Source organism: Canis lupus, chromosome 27 (assembly GCF_011100685.1).
Source record: "Canis lupus familiaris isolate Mischka breed German Shepherd chromosome 27, alternate assembly UU_Cfam_GSD_1.0, whole genome shotgun sequence".
In the NCBI taxonomy this organism is placed as follows: Eukaryota; Metazoa; Chordata; class Mammalia; order Carnivora; family Canidae; genus Canis; species Canis lupus.
In genome coordinates, this window is record NC_049248.1 from 12,421,823 (window position 1) to 12,441,189 (window position 19,367).

The 19,367-nt window shown below is 41.4% G+C and overlaps 1 protein-coding gene across 8 annotated transcripts in view; it reads right to left on the minus strand.

Annotated features, from left to right (window-relative positions):
• The window catches only part of DUSP16 (dual specificity phosphatase 16), a 121,451-nt gene that overhangs the window by 74,896 nt on the left and 27,188 nt on the right, over positions 1-19,367 (minus strand). For 3 of the 8 annotated variants that reach the window (XM_038576831.1, XM_038576832.1, XM_038576824.1), the window contains exons 1-2: positions 8,829-9,306; positions 1,122-1,247 (exon numbers count right to left, since the gene is read on the minus strand). The gene's annotated coding sequence lies outside the window, so the exon portion shown is untranslated. Of the gene's footprint in view, positions 1-1,121; positions 1,248-7,629; positions 8,070-8,100; positions 8,276-8,320; positions 8,458-8,828; positions 9,307-19,367 lie in introns of those variants that run through there. The other 5 variants (XM_038576827.1, XM_038576825.1, XM_038576829.1 and 2 more) reach the window with 4 other exon arrangements.

A 19,367-nucleotide genomic window follows, 5' to 3' on the forward strand; every position in this document is an offset into this window, starting at 1 on the left:
TATGCAATTGTTGGGAGTTGTGAGCTAAACTATACATTTTTTTTCACAGAATCCTATTTTTGCTTAAAAGAATAACTGGCAGACAACAGATAGCTATTGAGACTGAGGTATCTGGCAGACATTTTCTCTAACATGAAAAAAGTTGAGCGAGATACTTCAAGGAAAAAACTGACAATATCTGTTGCCAATGATAAAACTTGAGCTTTTAAGAAAAACTTATAATTTTGGAAAACTTGAATCAACACCAAAATCTTTTTTTTTAAGATTTTATTTATTTATTCATGAGAAACAGAGAGACAGAGAGGTAGAGACACAGGCAGAAGGAGAAGCAGGCTCCATGCAGGGAGCCCGACATGGGACTCGATCCCAGGTCTCCAGCATCACACCCTGGGCCAAAGGCGGCACTAAACCACTGAGCTACCCAGGCTGCCCCAAGAGCAAAATCCTGACCACTTCCCAACTCTCAAAAACTTTTTTGATGAGAATAATGGTCATATTAATAAAGGCAATTTGTTAAATATTGTGTAATCAAATGTGTCAACATTTGAAAGATCTGCATAACTCTGTAAACCATTATTTTTCAAATGACTGATGAATGATATTACAAAATCACATACAGGTCAAAGATCTATTCAAAGTTCAAGATGGACCAATAGAATTTCAATGTTATCGAATATAAAAATTCACTGGTATAGTTTCAGATTCAACATTGCAACTACCTTTTAAGAATCTACCGCTTGTTGAGTTCTGGTGTGACAAAGAATATTCACAATTACAAAAGCTATTAAAATAGTCCACCCTTGGTCAACTATGTATCTCTGTATAGAGAGCTTTCTGCATATAATTCAAACCAAACAATCACAACAGATTGAAATATAAAAGCAGTTATGAAAATCTAATTGTTTTCTATTAACTTAGTAGAGAAAGTGGCAAAATGTAATGTCTTTGGGGTCCTCGATAATTTTTAGGAGTACATGATGTCCTAACACCGCAATGTTTTAAAAACCACTGGTTTAAAAATAAATAAATAAAATAAAAATTAAAAAATAAATAAAAACCATTGGTTTATAGCGCCACAAAAAAGAGCACTTATAATAATGTGTACATAAGAAAATACGCACCTGAAAATGAATCAGGGTATCTCAGCTCCAGGTCTAGCACCACTTCTTACTTGCTTTGATCTGGATAAATTATTTAGTCTAAGTCTTCGTTTCCTCATCTATAAAATGGATAACTCATATCTTGTCCTGAGGATGAAAGAAAAAATATGTCAAAGCAATTTATTTTATTTTATTTTTTTTTAAGATTTTACTTATTTATTCATGAGAGACACAGAGAGAAAGAGAGGCAGAGACACAGGCAGAGGGAGAAGCAGGCTCCATGCAGGGAGCCCGATGTGGGACTCAATCCCAGGTCTCCAGGATCACGCCCTGGGCCAAAGGCAGGCCCTAAACTGCTGAGCCACCCAGGGATCCCTGTCAAAGCAATTTATAAACCACATGTTATTACTACAAAGTCTCAAAGAGTTTTAAACACTTCTAATGACCAAATTTCTCCAAAATTCTTATTTTTAAAAACCCATTACCAAAAGCAGAACTTATAGAAAATGTGAAGGTACTTGATTAGTCAAGTACCTCAAATGTCCAACCACAAAATTTTACTAAACTTTTTCCTCTACAGTTATAATTGGCAATGCATATTTTAACTATTACGGATATTTCCAAATATACATAAAAATACAGAAAATAACAAAACCCAATGAATCCATCACCTAGCTTCAAAAATTATCAAGAATTTGTCAATATTGTTTTATTTACTTCCCATTTGTGTATGTCTGTACCTATCCTGAAGTTTTGAAAAAATATATATTAGACATCATTTCATCTTGCCTATACTTATTTATGTGTCTTTAACAGATGAAAATTTTTAACATAACAATACCATTAACATGGATAAAAACTTAATGCTTATAATTCTTATAGATCATCTAATACATACTCCATGTTGTAATTTCTCGATTGTCTCCTTGTCCACCCCCCACTAAAAAAAAATGTCTGTTAGTTTTTAGTTGGTTCAAATCATCAAAAAGTCATTCACCAGTTCACTTTCAAGCGAACACAATATTTTTGGCTAAAGCTAAGAAGGAAAAGGAAATAATACCATACTTTATATACCATGTACAGTTTATAAATCAAAGTCAACAACTATCTTCCTGAGGAATATGCTTCTCTCTCAACCAAACAACAAAAATTATAAAAGAAACCCACTATAAAATAGGCCAGACTGGCAACACTTCAGTGTCCTGAGGCATGACCATTTAGGACACAGCTCAGCTACTCAGGAAGAGAAGTTGATAGGAGACAACCACCCACCACTTCAAAAAGATGAGGTCAGGTCAGCCACAGCATTAGGCAAGCCAGAGGTGAGGTCAGGGTTCAGGTTCTAGAGTGAGCATACTGCTCAAACAAGTCAGGTGCCCAGGCTATAAGGCAACCCTGTACAGGTTTCAACTCAAAGCTCAAAAAAACAATGCTCTAAGCTAGAGACATAATGGAACCATGATCAAAAGTAACAGTTGTGAAATTTATTCAATTTATTCAGCAAACATTTATCAAAGACAACTCTACTAGGTACCATCTAGGATAGGAGTTGTACTTTTTTAAAAAATTTATACAATGCAAACAATAAGCAGCATATACCTCTCTATGCATGCCTTTCCCCGTTACTTTTAAGGGGAAGAATGAAAATTATTTAATATTAATGACCTTGCCATTTACCATTACAATTTATAGTGCATCTTTTTTCTGTAAACTGCAGTCTGCCCCACTCCTCATACAGTCAATAAAACGAATGTGAGTTCTATTGTCCTCTCACACACACTACAGACCCTACCATTTATATCTACAATTCTCTGAATGTTTAGAAGGAAACCAAGGGAATGCTAAAGGATTTCCCACCTCCTCTGAAAACTTTTTTTTTTCCATAGGCTCATCCCAAGGATGTCAGAGTATACTACAGAAGCACATGTAATAGACACTTAATATAAATCCGTTTTAGAATCCTTTACCTCAATTTCACCTATAGATCCTGTTACATTTAAAACTTCACGAAGTGTGAAGAGGACAGAACATATTTCTTAAAGAATACTTGAGAAGTACTTCATAAATCTGTCTAAAAACATGAAATAGGGCCGCCTGGGCGGCTCAGTGGTTGGGCATTTGCCTTTGGCTCAGGGTGTGATCCTGGAGTCCCAGGATTGAGTCCCACATCGGGTTCCCTGCACGGAGCCTGCTTTTCCCTCTGCCTGTGTCTCTGCCTCTCTCTCTCTCTCTGTCTCTCATGAATGGATAAATAAAGTCTTTAAGAACAACAACAACATGAAATAGTCACTAAAAAAATTTTAGGTGACACTATACAGAACATCTTCTCATAAATAACAAATCTGGTAGTCAGATAACTACACTGAGTCCAGACTTCCCCATTTCAGAACTGACATTTTGCTTCAAGGTTCTATTTGTAGAAAAAAACAGGATAAAAAGGCCTAAGTGGGAGCCTGGGTGGCTCAGTCAGTTAAGCGTCTCTGCCTTTGGCTCAGGTCATGATCCCAGAGTCCTGGGATGGAGCCCTGAATCAGGCTCCCTGCTCAAGGGAGAACATGCTTCTCCCTCTCCCTCTGCCTACTGTGCACATCCCCTCTGTCAAATAAATAAATAAAATCTTAAAAAACAAAAACAAAAAAACCCTAAACTTGAAGCAGTATTTCCAGTGAGACCACTAACTACTAACTCCCCCACCAATTTTTAAGAAGACATAATAAGGCACACAGAACACAACGCAGCCCAAATTTACCACTGGATTCCTGTACCATGTGGGTAAGACCTAGAGAGCTATCATCCTTTACCCTATTTCTCCTATCTGGTTATTAAGATGAATAGTTTACTTCTACTGTCTGTACACCTCTTGTTTGTGTGTGTTCTCATGGAAGGCACCATCAAACAAACTGTCCTTGGAATTTAGCTTCACTTTACAGCACTACTGTTATACGATTAGTTTCTAATGGAGAATTGGACCTAAGTATACAGCCCCACATATACATCACAACCCTAGGTATACTATCAACAATGCTATTAACCTCACTGTAAAAACACGAGATTCTTAGCAAATGGCAGCAAAAAAAAATTGAAGATAAACAGTTTAATGAGGAGTTAAAAACTCAAAGCTTGGGACGCCCAGGTGGCTCAGTGGTTAGGCGTCTGCCTTTGGTTCAGGGCATGATCCTGGAGTCCCCGGATCAAGTCCTGTATCGGGCTCCCTGCATGAGGCCTGCTTCTCTCTCTGCCTGTGTCTCTGCCTCTCTCTCTGTCTCTCATGAATAAATAAATAAAATCTTAAAAAAAAAAAAAAACTCAAAGCTTGCATGCTTCAACCTAAAAAATATTATGTAGGTTTCTAAAAAGAAAAAAAAAACTGGTCAAAGTTAATTAAGGTGTACACCTCTACTCAAATTGGTTTGGACTGCTAATAAATACTAAAAAGTTGGACCATTAACATTCATCAGGACACCATACACAAAATAAAGTAAGTGGAACCATAATCAGCCCTCTATAATTTCCTGGACTCTGCCCATTATTATCTTCACTAGACACCACAATTTGTCATCAGATTTTCCATGCAGTGTTTACTATTCCTCTGTCTTCTCCCACTAGAATATAAGGCCCTTCAGGACAAAAATTTTATCTTATTTTCCACTGTATGCCCAGTTCCTAGAACAGTGTCTAATACGTAGTAGAGGCTCCACATAAATTTGCTGAATGAACAGACGGATGGACTTTCTTTCCTCCATACACATTAACCATCCTTTAAGGCCAAGGTAAAATTCTGTTATCTCCACAAATATTACCTCCCCATTACCTCCTCCAATGCTCCAATCTTTTTCTACCTTATACCATGAATTTGGCACTTCCCAGCTGTCTGGTAGTTATCTTTACAAATGTGCATACTTCCCTTAAAATTCTTTTTTTTTTTTAATTTTTTTTTTTATTTATTTATGATAGTCATAGAGAGAGAGAGAGGCAGAGACACAGGCAGAGGGAGAAGCAGGCTCCATGCACCTGGGAGCCTGACGTGGGATTCGATCCCGGGTCTCCAGGATCGCGCCCTGGGCCAAAGGCAGGCGCCAAACCGCTGCGCCACCCAGGGATCCCCTTCCCTTAAAATTCTTATAATCCTCCTCCCTTTATTAAAGGCATGGATCCATGTCTCCAGCTTTTGGTATCCACCTCAGTATATATAAATAACACATCTTTAATAAATGTTTTTTCTTGATTGATTTAAATCTGCAATTAATCTAGAAATCAATGTAGTCAATAGTTCCAACTTTTTATAACCTACGCCTCCCTTCCTAATAACTCAGTTGGAATTGCAGTGGGTCTCTACTTTAAATTTACATTTGGCAATTTCAAGTTACACATTCTCATAAAACTTATGTTCATAATTTACTTTATCCATCTCTTCCTCCAAGATTAAATTTTTTGTCATGAAAAACCTTGTGACTTTTTGATACCTATGATGAGGTATCTAATCCCAATCAATGAGGAGGTAAAGTTTCATACCCCCTTCTTGTTGCTGAAAAATTGAAGAGTATTTTTTCCCTTTATGTCTTTTTTCTTTCATGCCAAGATGTATCCCATTTCCTTCTTTAATGATCATACCCTTGGCAAGCTTTTATTACTTCTTTGTACCTGTCCTTAGTAATCTGCCTTGGATTCTTCCTTTTGAACCACTCCTGTTTCCTCTAGTCATTTATTTGATTAAATTTCAAACTCCTTTCCTCAGTGTATGAGAATGGCCTCTACTTAAAGCCAGAGCTTGCTTCTTTAAATCCAGCCAAGCTTTATGAACTTCATCCCTTCACCTCTAGCCAACCCTTGATGATCTAGGCTAATGAAATATAGAAAAATATGAGATTATCCACAACACAAGAAAATTTTTTTAAAAATTGACATCTGGCTTTGGAATATATCATGTGGCTTTGGGCAAGACTTACTTTCTTAATTATGTTTTTGGTTAAGCCAACATTAGTAATATTTTCTTTTATGATAGTGGATATCTGTCTTGGTTTCAGATTTTGATGCAATTTTTAAAAAGCCAATCAAGCACCAACTGTGGTTTTTTCCTATGAAGTCTTTTAACTAGTTTTCTCAACCTGTTGAAGTCTGTCATAAAAATCTGGTTTCTGTTTCCCCTGATTTCTTTCCTCCCTTTTCTTGGAATTCTGATCCAAATTGACCTACTCTATATTAATTTACTTCTTCATTTTAAAATAGCATTTGCTTGAAAATGCAAAGCATTCAAAAAGCAATTAAACATTCAGTGAAATTTTTAGTCCAAATAACACAGGATAGAAAATCCCACTTTTTTTTAAAGATAATCCAGAAAAGGTCAGGTTTCTGGGGAAAATTACACTGGTAATTCTAGCAAATTATATTTAGTAGGATGTTGTGACTGGCTGAAGATAGGAAGGCATTAATACTGGACAGCTATGTAAATCAGCTTCAGCAGCATATAATCCTGTAGACTAAAAACCTCTACAGAATCAAATTCCCAATATAAGCATTTACAGAATATACCATCAACCCTGGCCCTTCTTCTGGTCCCAGCCTATAAACCCTGCACCTATCTCAGACCTGATCTCAGCCTCCCTTCTACAAATAAGTTTTAAAATGTGCAAGAAAAAGGGAAAGAACTGGGTCAAGAGGATCTTCTCTTTTGCCCCCTTTTCAGTTACTGTCATTAAATTTTTGGCCACAGAGACCCCTAATCTTCAACTCTACGTGACTATTTTTACTTTATAGCTATTCAGTTATTTTACGTCTGAACGTAGGGCAACAGTGCTTGAATTCACTTTCCTTCATACACTATTCACCATATTAACAGAATTAACCATTTCTAATTCCCCATGTGGAACTTTGATAAGTATGCATTATTTTACCCAAAAACTAACTTTTGGGCTGGTGAATTTAGCCCAAATTTTTATATAAGATATTCAATGTTAACCTCCCCCGCCTTGCCCCCCCCCCCACAATTCTTTTAACAGCAACCTTCTACACTAGATTCTATGACTTTATTTAAAAAAACAAAAACCAAAAAACTTTCGTGGTGCCTAGTCACATTCTGATGAAAATACCTACATGAAGCTACAAATTCCTAGTTTTTCAATTCACTGCTCCAGCTTTTTGCCTTCACCAAATAAGAGAACTCCACAAGTCTTAATTAATTATTGCCTCCCAAGCTGTGTGACCACCAATATACAGGATTGTCAAAGAAAAGTAAATAATTAAAAGTAAACTGGCAACAATCCTCCCCTTCCTTTAAAAATTGACCTTAACTTTAAAAATCTCTCCATGGAGTTTGAAAGAGTACACCACCTTTGAGGAAAGAGTTGTCACCTAGGTGCACTCTCAATCAGCTCCACAAAATCAGGGGCATAAAGAGACACTTTTTCCGACAGCCTACATTCCCCAAATAGTCAGAAAGTCTTTCATGGATGGTACATTTCTCAAACACACACACACACACACACACACACACACACACACACACACACCGGAAGAAAGAAAAGAAACATACCTGGTCATTTTCTAAACAGGTTTGATAGGTTTGGTTGACTTGTAAGGGCAGAGTATTTACTTATAATCTTTTAAAGCAGAAGTGGCAGCCAGAGCACTGGGTAAATAAAAACTTCAGAGAGTTTTAAAAACCCTGCATCTTAACTCACTTCCCCTTGGTTCAAGGGGACGGCACAGCCAGCCCCACAGCAAATGAGATTATGCAACAGGTTTTTCCTCTCCACTTTATTCATCACCGGCTGGTGAGAGGTGTGCTTTCTCCAAACAATCTGAAACAGCCAGACCTGAGGATCCTTGCAGCCGGCGTTTCATAAACTCCTTCAGGATTCTGCAGTATCCATTCATTTTTCAGGTCTACTCGTATTTGTCCCAGTTAATCACCGGACTTTTGTTTGTTTGCTTTAGGGAAATTAACCCATTATCTGAAAGCCTCAATCTTGTATAAATATGTTCCTCCCTGGTGTTTTATTACCTGAAACCACTCATGAAAAGCAGATCCTCGGCTGTCCCTCTGGGCTTTCTTAGTTCTCACGTTCTACCTACCTACCACTCGGGGAGATAAAGAAGTCACGGGCCGCCCCCCCCCCCAACTCCGCGACTCGAGCCCCCGCAGGAAAAACCGAGTTTTCGGTTGGTCCGTGAGGTTTAAGAGAAGCCGGCACCGTCGCCACCCAGGTGGCCCCGCCGCTTACACCAAAGGCGAATTTGGGATAATGGGAACAGTCAGGCCGGGGCCCCACTTGGCAGGCGTGTTGTGTAACAGTCGCGCCTGGAAGTGAGCAGCTCCGCCCGCGAAGGTAGCGCGCGTCCCGCGGCGGCCGCTCCTCGCGCCGGGATCCCGCCGCCCGGGTCGCTCGCCGCGGCGCGGCCGGGGGGACGCGCTGACCGAGACCCCGCGCGCGCCCGCCCGCCCGCCCCCTTCCCGCTCGGCCCGGCCCCCCGCTAGGCCTACACCGCCCCCCCCCCCCCCGCCCCGCGCCGACCCGCTGGTGCGGCTCCGGGCCGCCGTCGCCCCCACCCCGCCTCCCGGAAAGGTGGCCCGGACGCCCGGGAAGGCAGAGCCGGCGGGGCGAGAGCCGGCGCGCCGCGGAGCGTCCATGCTGCCGGCGCGGGCGGGCGGGCGGGCGGGCGCCCCGAGCCCCGAGCCCCGCGCCCCGCGCCCGCCCGCACGCTCCGCGCGGCCCGCCCGCGGCCACTTACTCTTGGGGCCGCCGACCTCCCGACTCCGTCCGGGGGGATGAAGCTTGTCACGGCGTCTCCCCTCGGGGCCCCCTCGCCTGCCCGGCTTGCGAGGCGCCGCCGCGGAGCCGGGAGGGCGGCTGCGCTCCCGCTCGCGTCCGTCCCGTCGCGCTCTCCTCCGCCTCTTCTCTTCACTATATTATCCTCTCCTCTGAGGGGTGGGTGGGGGCGGGAAGCTTAGGAGGAGAGGAGACGTTTGCAACTTTCCTGCGCCCTTTCTCTTCCACCCCCCGCCTCACACACACAGTCCAGGCAGCCTCGAGAAAACAACGCCGAAAGGAGCGAAGAACTTGGGGGGGTGACGGTGGGGGCCGCGAGGGGAGCGCGGGGGGCGGGGAAGTGAGAATAAGCGCTTAAAAACTGGTTAAAGCCCCCCACACAGTGACCCACAGGCAGAGGGGAAAGGCGTGGGGGGGCGGGGGGTTGGGGGGAAAGAGAAAGAGTCGCTGGTCAGGAAACTTCAAGCGCGGATGAGGTCATTGGTTTAAAAATAAAGAGATGGCGTCACTTGAAACCAATCCCAGTGAATGAACTCAGCGGAGCCCCGGGGAAAGGAGGAGACAGGCGAGGGCAGGGCGGTGGGCGCCGGGCGGGGCCGCGCGCCCGCCCGCCCCTCCATGCCGCGGCCGCCCGGGTCCGCAGCGCGGCTCCGCGCCTCGCGGCGGCCGCTCGGGGCGGGGTCGGGTCACGTTCCGGGGCTGGGCGACTCACAGGCAGGTTCCGCAGGCGCCGCTGGGAGGAGCCGCCGCTGCCCGAGGAGGCGGCCCCGCGGCCTCCGCCTTCCGCGCCCGCGCGCCCGCCGGCCCCGACCCCGACCCCGGCCCCGACCCGGGCCCGGGCCCTGGGCTGCGCCCCAGCGGGTAGTTAAGGGCGCCCCCGGCCCCCCTGCCCGGGCCGAGACGCCGAGCCCCGACCTCGCCGTCGCGCCCTCTCCAGCTGCCTCGCCGGCGCGAAGAAACGCAAACAACGATTTGAGAGAATCGCAGTCCCTCCTTCACAAAAAAAAAAAAAAAAAAAAAAACACACACGCACACACAAAAAAAACCTCTGATGAATCCCAAATGCAGGGCACTGGCGTCCTTGTGAAAAAGGCACGTTACAGGTACTTGGAGAAAAATCACCGCGGTGTTCGTCGTCAGGCAGGCAGCTACCTGCACGTGTTTGCCGTGGGAAGGCCCCACGGGAATGTTCCCAACTTCCCTTATTTTACTTTATGTTTACTTCCCTACCTTCACCAGTGTAACGAGTCCGAGATGCGTGAAGTTCTCTTCAGGAATGTTTTCGACATCGGGCAGGCGGCACAGAATCATTTTTAAGTCAGACCAGAGGTTCACTGCGTCCTGAGAGGTGCAAGCCCCTGTTGTTAACGCTACACGTTTTGTAGCGTTTTTTGTTTTTTGTTTTTTGTTTTTTGTTTTTTTTTTTTTTTATGTGGATTCATCAAAATAGCTCTGTTTCGAGATTGCATTACACTCTCTGGAAAACTAGAGACCTGAGGTGGTGACAAACCAGGACTCGGAATCAGTGAATAGGACAATCGGAGCTTTATTCCAGTGTTCTTTGAGCATTTGAGCATGAAGCTGCTTCTACTGAGAAGTACTCACGTGGATATCACATAACAAAGATGTGATTAACGACGGAAAAGCACACTGCGAGTGCACTGCTCCACAAGCCAGAATTTCTGTGTAGGAATAAACTAGCTCCTAAAATACTCCACTTGCAATGTAGTGGATTTGGGACAGTGGTCCCTAAAGGAATCTTTGTTGTGGAATGTCCATTTGGACGCTGCCTGAGGGACTTTTTTTTTTTTTTTTTTTAACTGGCCAAAGCCCTGAGAGGTGTGGGGTGGGTTCGAAAGATAAAACAGCTCTGTACTCCTTTTCTGCCTTTAAATCCTGCAACTAAAGTGCATTTGTTCCTACTGCTAATCACTTACGGTTGGTTTTGGGGTAAGCCTCTGGGAACCTCCAGTTCAGCTTTCAGAGGAGGAAAGGGAGCTCATCTGGAGATGGGAGACCGCTGAGCGCTTGGGGCAGTGAATTAAGCCTGAAGGCCACAGATGCAGAGCCCACATTCTGCCTCTGCCTTTGACCTCTAAGACTTCTGCTGGTAGGAAGCGATCTCTCCCGCTGCTCCCTGTCCTCTGGCGGCCAGGAGATGTTACTGCAGCTTTAATGGGATTACCTGTGCTCTTGGAGTAACCCTCCCCAAATGGGCTACTAACTATAGACCTGCTGTTTTTAGAACATCTTGGAAGGGGTAGTTTAAAATGATCTGCATCTCAAATCTGCTGAGTTGGAGGAGTTGGAACTTGAGGGAAGGAAGGAAAAGAGAATCCTTGTCCTACAGGTGAAGAAGAGCACAGATCTTGCCTAGGTGAAAGACTCAGCGACCTTTAGGTACTGCACATCTTGAAACTTTTCTCCCCTTCTTTATGTGCCTTCCATGCATGTGGTATCATAATAGCTAGTGTGGGAGCCTTCCCAGTATCTAACATCTGATAAGGGAAACAGGACATAGATTAAAACTAATTAGAAAGTAAATTCGTGATTGAGAGGCACATAATCTTGCTTAAAAGAGTCCAGCAGGAAAAAAAAAAAAAAAAAAAGAGCAGCGTAGGCTGGGGTTGTCAGGGAAGGCATCTTCTGAAGAGCTTTGACCTCATCCTTAAAGGATAACTAAAATCTAGTTTGGGTTAAAAGGGCAGGGGGCTGGTGGGGGGTGGGGGGAAGGTGGTGGTGTGGAACTATTCTACAGGAGAAATGGGGTGAGCAAAGACATGGAGGTGGAATGAATAAGGTGTATTCGGAAGAGGGACAAGAAGACCCTCCAATAGTAGTAGAGATCAGTGTATGGAAATTAAGAACTGTGCTACATCGGAGCACCTGGGTGGGTGGCTCAGGGGTTGAGCATCTGCTTTTGGCTCAGGGCATGATCCTGGGGTCCTGGGATGGAGTCCTACATCAGGCTCCCCACAGGGAGCCTGCTTCTCCCTCTGCCTATATCTCTGCCTCTCTCTCTGTGTCTCTCATGAATGAATAAATAAAATCTTTTTTAAAAAGTGGGCTAAAGTTAAGAGATTTAGAGGCACATTATCAGGTACTTGAATGTTAGGTAGCTTATTAGTCTGGCAGGTTAGTGTTGAACAGGTTTACTTTGCCAAAGAGAACATTTCCCCTTGTTTTACTAAAAGAGCTCCTATATATGCTAACAACAAACATGGAAACAAAAACTACCACTTACAGTTGCTCCAAAGAATATGAAATCTTTTGGTGTAAATCTAACAAACCACGTATGGGATCTGGATGCTGAAAATTATAAAATGCTGGTGAAATTAAAGAAGGCCTAATTAATTAGAACAACTCATTATATTCATGGATTGGAAGAACCAATATAATCAATGTCAGTTCTTCCCAAATTGATCTATAGATCTAACACAATACCTATCAAAACCCCAGGGAGATTTTTTACAGGCAGAGACAAGCTAAACCTAAAATTTCTTCTGGCACGTTTAAAGGGATGAGTGAGTGCCAGATTCCCCAAAGTCAGATAAAGAGCTCATCAACTTAGGACACCAGTAAAGCAGGGCCTCCATGGTCTTAGAATCAGACAATCTAGAAAGAAGCTAATTTCATTTCAGTACATGTAAGCATGTGGTTCAATCTTGTTTTCAGTCAGAGTTAAATATGGGGGAGAAGCACCATAATCTTTAGTGCTTAGACCCTCTTAAGTTTTTAATCCACCCCTGGCTAGAGCTTAATCATTCATTCAACTATTGGTAATTGCGTGCCTACTACCAGCATGTGCCAGGAACTGTGCCTGGCTCTGAGAGTTTGATTATAAATGAGAGGCAAGACCTCTTCCCTCATGGAACTGACATTCTAGTTGGGAGAGAAGACAACATGCAACTAAAAACAAGGAGTGTGATAGGACTGTGTAGGGAGAAAGCTGGATGATGTGATAGCAAATGATCGGGGTAGGGGCAAAGGTGATTGAGGAGGGCTTCCACGAGGAGGGGACATTTGAACTCATCCTTGGGAGTTGGCAACTAGAAACATGGTCTGGGCAGAGGAAAGAGGTCATTCTGAAACTTCAGTAGAAGCAGAAGGATTCTATCCTAAAAGTTTTAAGCTGGTTAGTACATGAATCTGATTTATGAAGGGGTATTTGTAACTAAGCATAATAGTTTAGTTTTGAAAAGAGTTTGAATAATATTCTATAAATATTTAATCTGGCAGTTCCCTTTTCCAATAGGAAGGAAGCATTTTTGATAATTTAGTTAATCTCTGGGAATCCCTTTAATGTCCCCAAATCAAAAGCTCTTGCCCTAAGATTCATGTATTCCTAGAGAATATATGGATGGGCTTCTGAGGATCTAGGAGACTCCTAAAATGTTGTGCATATATCCTTATGTGGGTTTTTCTGTGAATGGGTCCCTAGCTTTCAACATATTTTCAAAGGACCAGCACAAAAAACAAACAACAAAAAAACCAATAAGACCTAATTTACATTTAAGTCTTGACTGTGACTTTTGGATAGTAGTGGCTGCTATTGTCCTGGGGTTCATGGCACTATTCAAGTGAATCACCATTCTGTAAAGCAGCAAGTTTTGCCTCAAAGAGATGACACCATATTGGAGGAGAGCAGGATTTGTGGTAGCGTAGAAGGAAATATTCCAAGAGTTTGCCTCCTAAGAAACCTCATGAAAGAAAAGTTTTACTTATGTGATGTGAGAACTAGAAGATACCTAAGATATTACCTGGTACCATCACACTCACTTTACATATAAGAAAGTGAAGGTCCAGAGAGGTTAAATGGCTTGCCCGAGGATGCACAGATAGTCCAGGACTAAACTAGAATTAGAAACAGGTCTCCTATGGGCTTAGTGGTTGAGCATCTGCCTTCCACTCAGGATGTGATCCTGGGGTCCTGGGATGGAGTCCCATATCAAGTCCCGTATCCAGTCCTGTATTGGGTTCCCCTCGGGGAACCTACGTCTCCGTCTGGCTATGTCTCTGCCTCTCTGTGTCTCTCATGAATAAATAAATAAACTAATCTTTGGAAAAAAAAAAAAAAAAGAAATAGGTCTCCTAACAGTACAGCACTCTGCTCCTCCTCTAAAACAAACAAAACAAAGAAACTGAACCAAATATAGGACTTAAAAGTCTAATAGGAATTAAGTGATCAATTCCATTCAATTAAACGAAGCAAATATGCATTCCTTACTAAGGAAATGGAAGGAAAGAAGGAAGTAAAGGAGTTCAAAAAACATAAAATCCCAGCTCTGAAAGAGAAAAAAACCCCAATGTCAAATTAAGACATACAACCAAGAAAGAGCAAACAGCAATAATACCGTGTTATCAGTATATATCTGATCTTTCTGTAACAAATATTTAAATAGACAATAAGTTATAAAAACTAGATGACTTTTCACTTATCAATTCAGCAAATTTTTTTAAATTTGTAATCCCAGGATGAGGTCAAGAGTATGACAAAATAGGCCTTCTCAATGTCACTGGTGAGAGTATAAATTGTTGTAACTATTCTACAGGGCAATTTGGCAATATGCTTTCAAAAGTCTAAAAATGCATACCCAGCAATTCTACTTTAAAAATTTATTTTATGGCAGCCTGGGTGGCTCAGCGGTTTAGCACCGTAGCCCAGGACATGGTCCTGGAGACCCAGGATCGAGTCCCACATCAGGCTCCCTGAATGGAGCCTGCTTCTCCCTCTGCCTGTCTCTCTCTCTCTCTCTCTCTTTCTCATGAATAAATAAATAAAATCTTTAAAAAATAATAAAAAATAAAAATTTATTTTAAGGAAATGATAGTACTATTTTCCAAAGACTTACAAATAAGGATATTAACTGTAATTTAAATAATAGCTAACATTTCCTGCAAATGATCTCATTTAATCCTCACCATTATATCACCTCCATTTCACAGTTAACTTGTTCAATCACACAGTAAGTGGAAGAGCTGCGATCTGAATAACATGTCCTACACATCTAAGCAGAAACAAGATCATAGAGGCCTTTTAAGCTATGCCAAAGGGCTCAGATTTTCTTCTAGGCAAGTGGTGAGGAAGCCACTGGAATATTTTAAACAAGAGAAATGACAGGATCGGGTGTGCATTTTGCTATGTAAAGAATGGTTTGGTAGGGAAGGCATAAAGCAAGATGAGAGACACTTGTACAGGTTAGAGAATTAAATATAAATGGAGAGAAGACACAGACAGCCAAGAGATGTTATAAAATCAGAAGAACCAGTCAACAGTTAGATCTGAACTGTTCAGGGGGAAGGCAGTATCAAGAATGACTCGGAGGTTTCTGAGTATAGCAAACAGGTGGATGATAGTGCTTATTTACATCACCAAAGGAAAGGTAAGTTGAATCTTAAACCCATGAGTTCAAGATGCCTATGGAACCTCAAGAGGAATAGACTGTTGCATTTATGAGTCTGAAGCTCAGAGGCCATGTCTGGGCAGGAGATAAAGATTTGGGCCTCATTAGCCATATTTTAGTTTAGTCGTGGCCAATGGATGAGGTCATGTGGGGAGAGTGAAAGGAAAAAAAAAGATGTTGGGAACCAAGGGAATTACTGATGTTTTAGGAAGAGGACAGTCCAAAAGAAGCTCCTAGGGAGGCTGAGAAGGAAAAGCTAGAAAAAGTAGAAAGAAAAGCAGTGGACATAGCTGTTATAAGAAAGTCAAGAAAAGACTTTCAGGCACAGAAAGTGTGCTTCCAATGAATTTGTGCTCAGAGAAGCGCCGACAGTAAGTCTAAAAAGCCTTTCCTTGATTTAGCAATAAAGTGACTGTGGACAGGGTGGTTTCACTAAAGACAGTCTTGCAAAACCGAGATTGCAGTGAGTTGAAAAGGGAATAAGAAGGAAGAAAATAGAAACAGTGGAATAGAAACTACACTTTCAAAAAGCTTGACTGTTGAGGAAAAAAAGGATCATACCTCACTACAGACAGATGTAAGATATTTAAACCCTAAAAAGATCCTAATGATTTCATAACTGGAGTTTTGTTTAGTCAAACAATTCATAACAAACAGGTATTAGAGAAGGACTCTGAGAAATGAGAACTTTTTTGTTGCAAGCTCAGTAAAGTTGCAGATGGATTTTTACTATTTACACCCTAAATGTTACTTTCAATTAATGTAGAACACACTGTTGGGGGTCTTGTCAGAGTTGTTATGACAAGTCTCTTAATAACTGTGAAATATGATTTTAAGACTAAATGAATTATCATTTCTAACATCAGATGTACTTCTTTTCAAAAGGCTGAATAATGCTTTTATAACCAGGAAAAGATGATGGTGGTAGTAGGGAATAAGTAAAAATAAATAAATAAAAGGCTAGAAAGTAGTTGTGAATTTTGCTTCTTTTCATCTAGTCCTAAGGGGAAATAATTGGAATAAATATAGTGATGTCCTTTTTCTCTGATAGAATAATTTTTTTAAAAATGATGTCAGTTTTTGAAGCCCAGCAATTTTTAAGTTTGGAAAAACTGAAGTTTTTCCCATTTTCTGAGTAAATATAGGACTCTGTGCTCAGTTTTAAAATTCACAGTGGCTTTCTAGACTAAAAATGACAACATTCAATAACAACATTCATGTTTATAAATGTAAACATTATCTTTAGGAATAATCTTTAACTAGTAACTGAACCTCTTGTTCAACATTAGCTAAACTAAACAGCAAAACGGGATATTCTGACCAAATAGCAAAATACAATTTTAATTGGAAAATGCTTTTTAAATCTGTGCAGGGGCACCTGGGTAGTTGTCAGTTAAGCATCTGACTCCTGATTTTAGTTCATATCACGATCTCAGTGTGATGAGATCAAGCCTCACATTGGGGCTCCCCGAGCTGGGTGTGGAGTCTGCTTGAGATTCTCTTTCTCTCCCTCTGCCCTTCCCCAGCTCGCTTGTGCACTCTCAAAATAAATAAATAGGGGTGCTGGTGTGGTCAGTTGGTAAAATGTCTGCCATCAGCTCAGGTCATGATCCCAGGGTCTTGGGATTGAGCCTGCTGTTGGGCTCTCTGCTCAATGGGGAGTCTGCTTTTCCCTCAGCTTCTCTACTCCCCCTGGTTGTGCTTTCTCTGTCAAATTAAATAAATAAATAAATAAATAAATAAATAAATAATAAAATTTACTTGTGTGAAGCTAGTTTTTGTATTCAAGAAAAATTTCTAGTCCTCTTGAGGACACCTTGTCTTAGGAATATCTCAAACCACTACTATAAAGAAACTAGAAAATTAAATGTAATTTGAAAATCAGTATAACCACGTTAAGTCAAATGCACAATTGGCTCTTTTGTACAAGATATATACTGGGATTTTTAACTCTCATGACAACCCTAATACTTGCGTAGTATTATTACCTGACTTGAGGCTGAGAAAGGTTAAGGAGTTGACTCAAAGACATATAGCTAGGAAATGGCAAGTTAGAATTCACACCCAAGTTTTCTTATGGAAGATTTTGTTGAGAGGATGACAATGCCAAATATAAGTAGCTCAAAATAATACTATAAGCAATGCCACTATCTTAGAATGCACTTCTGGGATTATTGATCAAACTTAACACAGATAAGTGCTACAAACGTTGGAACAAATGAGAGCTCTCTGAGCTGGAGAAGAGTCAGCCGGCTATAAATTCCTTCTCTGCCACATACTGGCTATGTGACTTGAAGGAAACTTACTTTCCTCATCTGTAAAAAGAAGGTAATTGGGGCACCTGGGTGGGCAGTGGTTGAGTGTCTGCCTTCAGCTCAGGGCATGGTCCCAGGGTCCTGGGATTGAGTCCCACATCAGGCTCCCCACAGGGAACCTGGTTCTCCCTCTGCCTATGTCTCTGCCTCTCTCTGTGTGTCTCTCATGAATAAATAAATAAGATCTTAAAAAATAATGAAGAGAAAGTAATTAATGCCAACCATCAAGACCTGTTGGGAGGTTCCAATGAATACACGCAAAGCACCAATATAGTGCATAGCCCACATGATGAATACCAACTACACACTGACTCCTTCCTCTTTAGGAAAGCCTGTATATAGAACTCACTTAGATCTTGAACAATAGATTGAATTGGGATATTAAAAGAGAATGGGGAAGCTCATTCCACGAAGAGAAAACACACAGTAGGAGACACAGCAGGGAAAATGTGTTGAAAATAGTTTAACTGAAGCAGAACATTTGTATTGAATAGTATATAATAAGCCTGGAAAGCAGTTGGGGGCCAGATTACATAGGGCCTCAGCCAAAGAATTTAGCTTTTAAGTAGCAGAGAATGATTGAAAATGTGGTTCCTTTTTAAAAGTATGCTTCATTAGCTTTATTTTCTATTATAAAGCAATATCTGTGCATTGCTAAAGGTCTGTAAACCACAGAAATGGGTAAAGAAAGTACAAACCCCCTTATTCAATCTTGAGAGATAAACTTTTTTATTGTTATATCCTTTGCTGATATTTTGATTCAGTTTTTTTTTACTGTGTACATTTGTTATTTTCATACTAATGATGTTTATAAATGCACATGTATGTATTGGAAAACACTAAGCACATTTACAAAACTTCTTTTTTATGCAAAGGCTTGCCTCTAAAACACAGGATTGCACATTTAGGATGGTCAGATGACCTATGAGAGCTCCCTAGGTGCTAGAATAAATGAAGTTTGAGCGACACATTTATCAGGTACCATGTTTGCTTATCTTTCTGGTGTGTCTTGTCCTATAATTTCAACCTAAAGCTGTAACATTTTTATGCTTTATTTGTAATCTAATGAAGCTATTTGATTTTTCAAAAATGGTTGCTACCGTCACACTAAGGATCGCCCCTGGGGGTATTTGGATATCTCTCCTCGAGTGTAAAAGTTTGAACTTGGAAATGGATGGGGTAAAAGTGGGCTTTTAGATGGCTTATTCTGACCAAAGCATATCAGAAAGATTTAAGGAAGGGAATCATGGAACAAGAGAGATCATATTAGGTATTGGAAACAAGTCAGACATAAGTCAAAAAGGGCTAAGACTGGTGACAGGCAACAGACACAAAAGGAAAGCAGCAAATGCAGGAAATAGTACAGAGAGAGAATTGAGAGGACTGGGTGATTCATGAGCTACAGAGGGTGGGGATGAGTAATGATAGATGATGCTAAGGTGTCACCTTTGGCAATTTACATACGCATCAATTTCCGCATCTATAAAATGAGGTTAATAATTGTACCTTCCTCATAGGGTTGTTGAGAGGATTAAATGGATGACGTCTAAGATGCTTAGCACAATAATAACTTGAATGTGTTCTCAGGAAGTGTGAGCTATTACTGTTTATATAGCTGTTGAGTATAGATGACTTGGTTAATAATGACATTCTTGTTTTGTTTTGTTTTTTTAAAGTAAACTCCACACCCAGCATGGTCCCCAACATCGGGCTTGAACTCATGACCCTGAGATCAAGATCTGAGCCGAAATCAAGAGTTGGACGCCTTAACCCACTGACCTA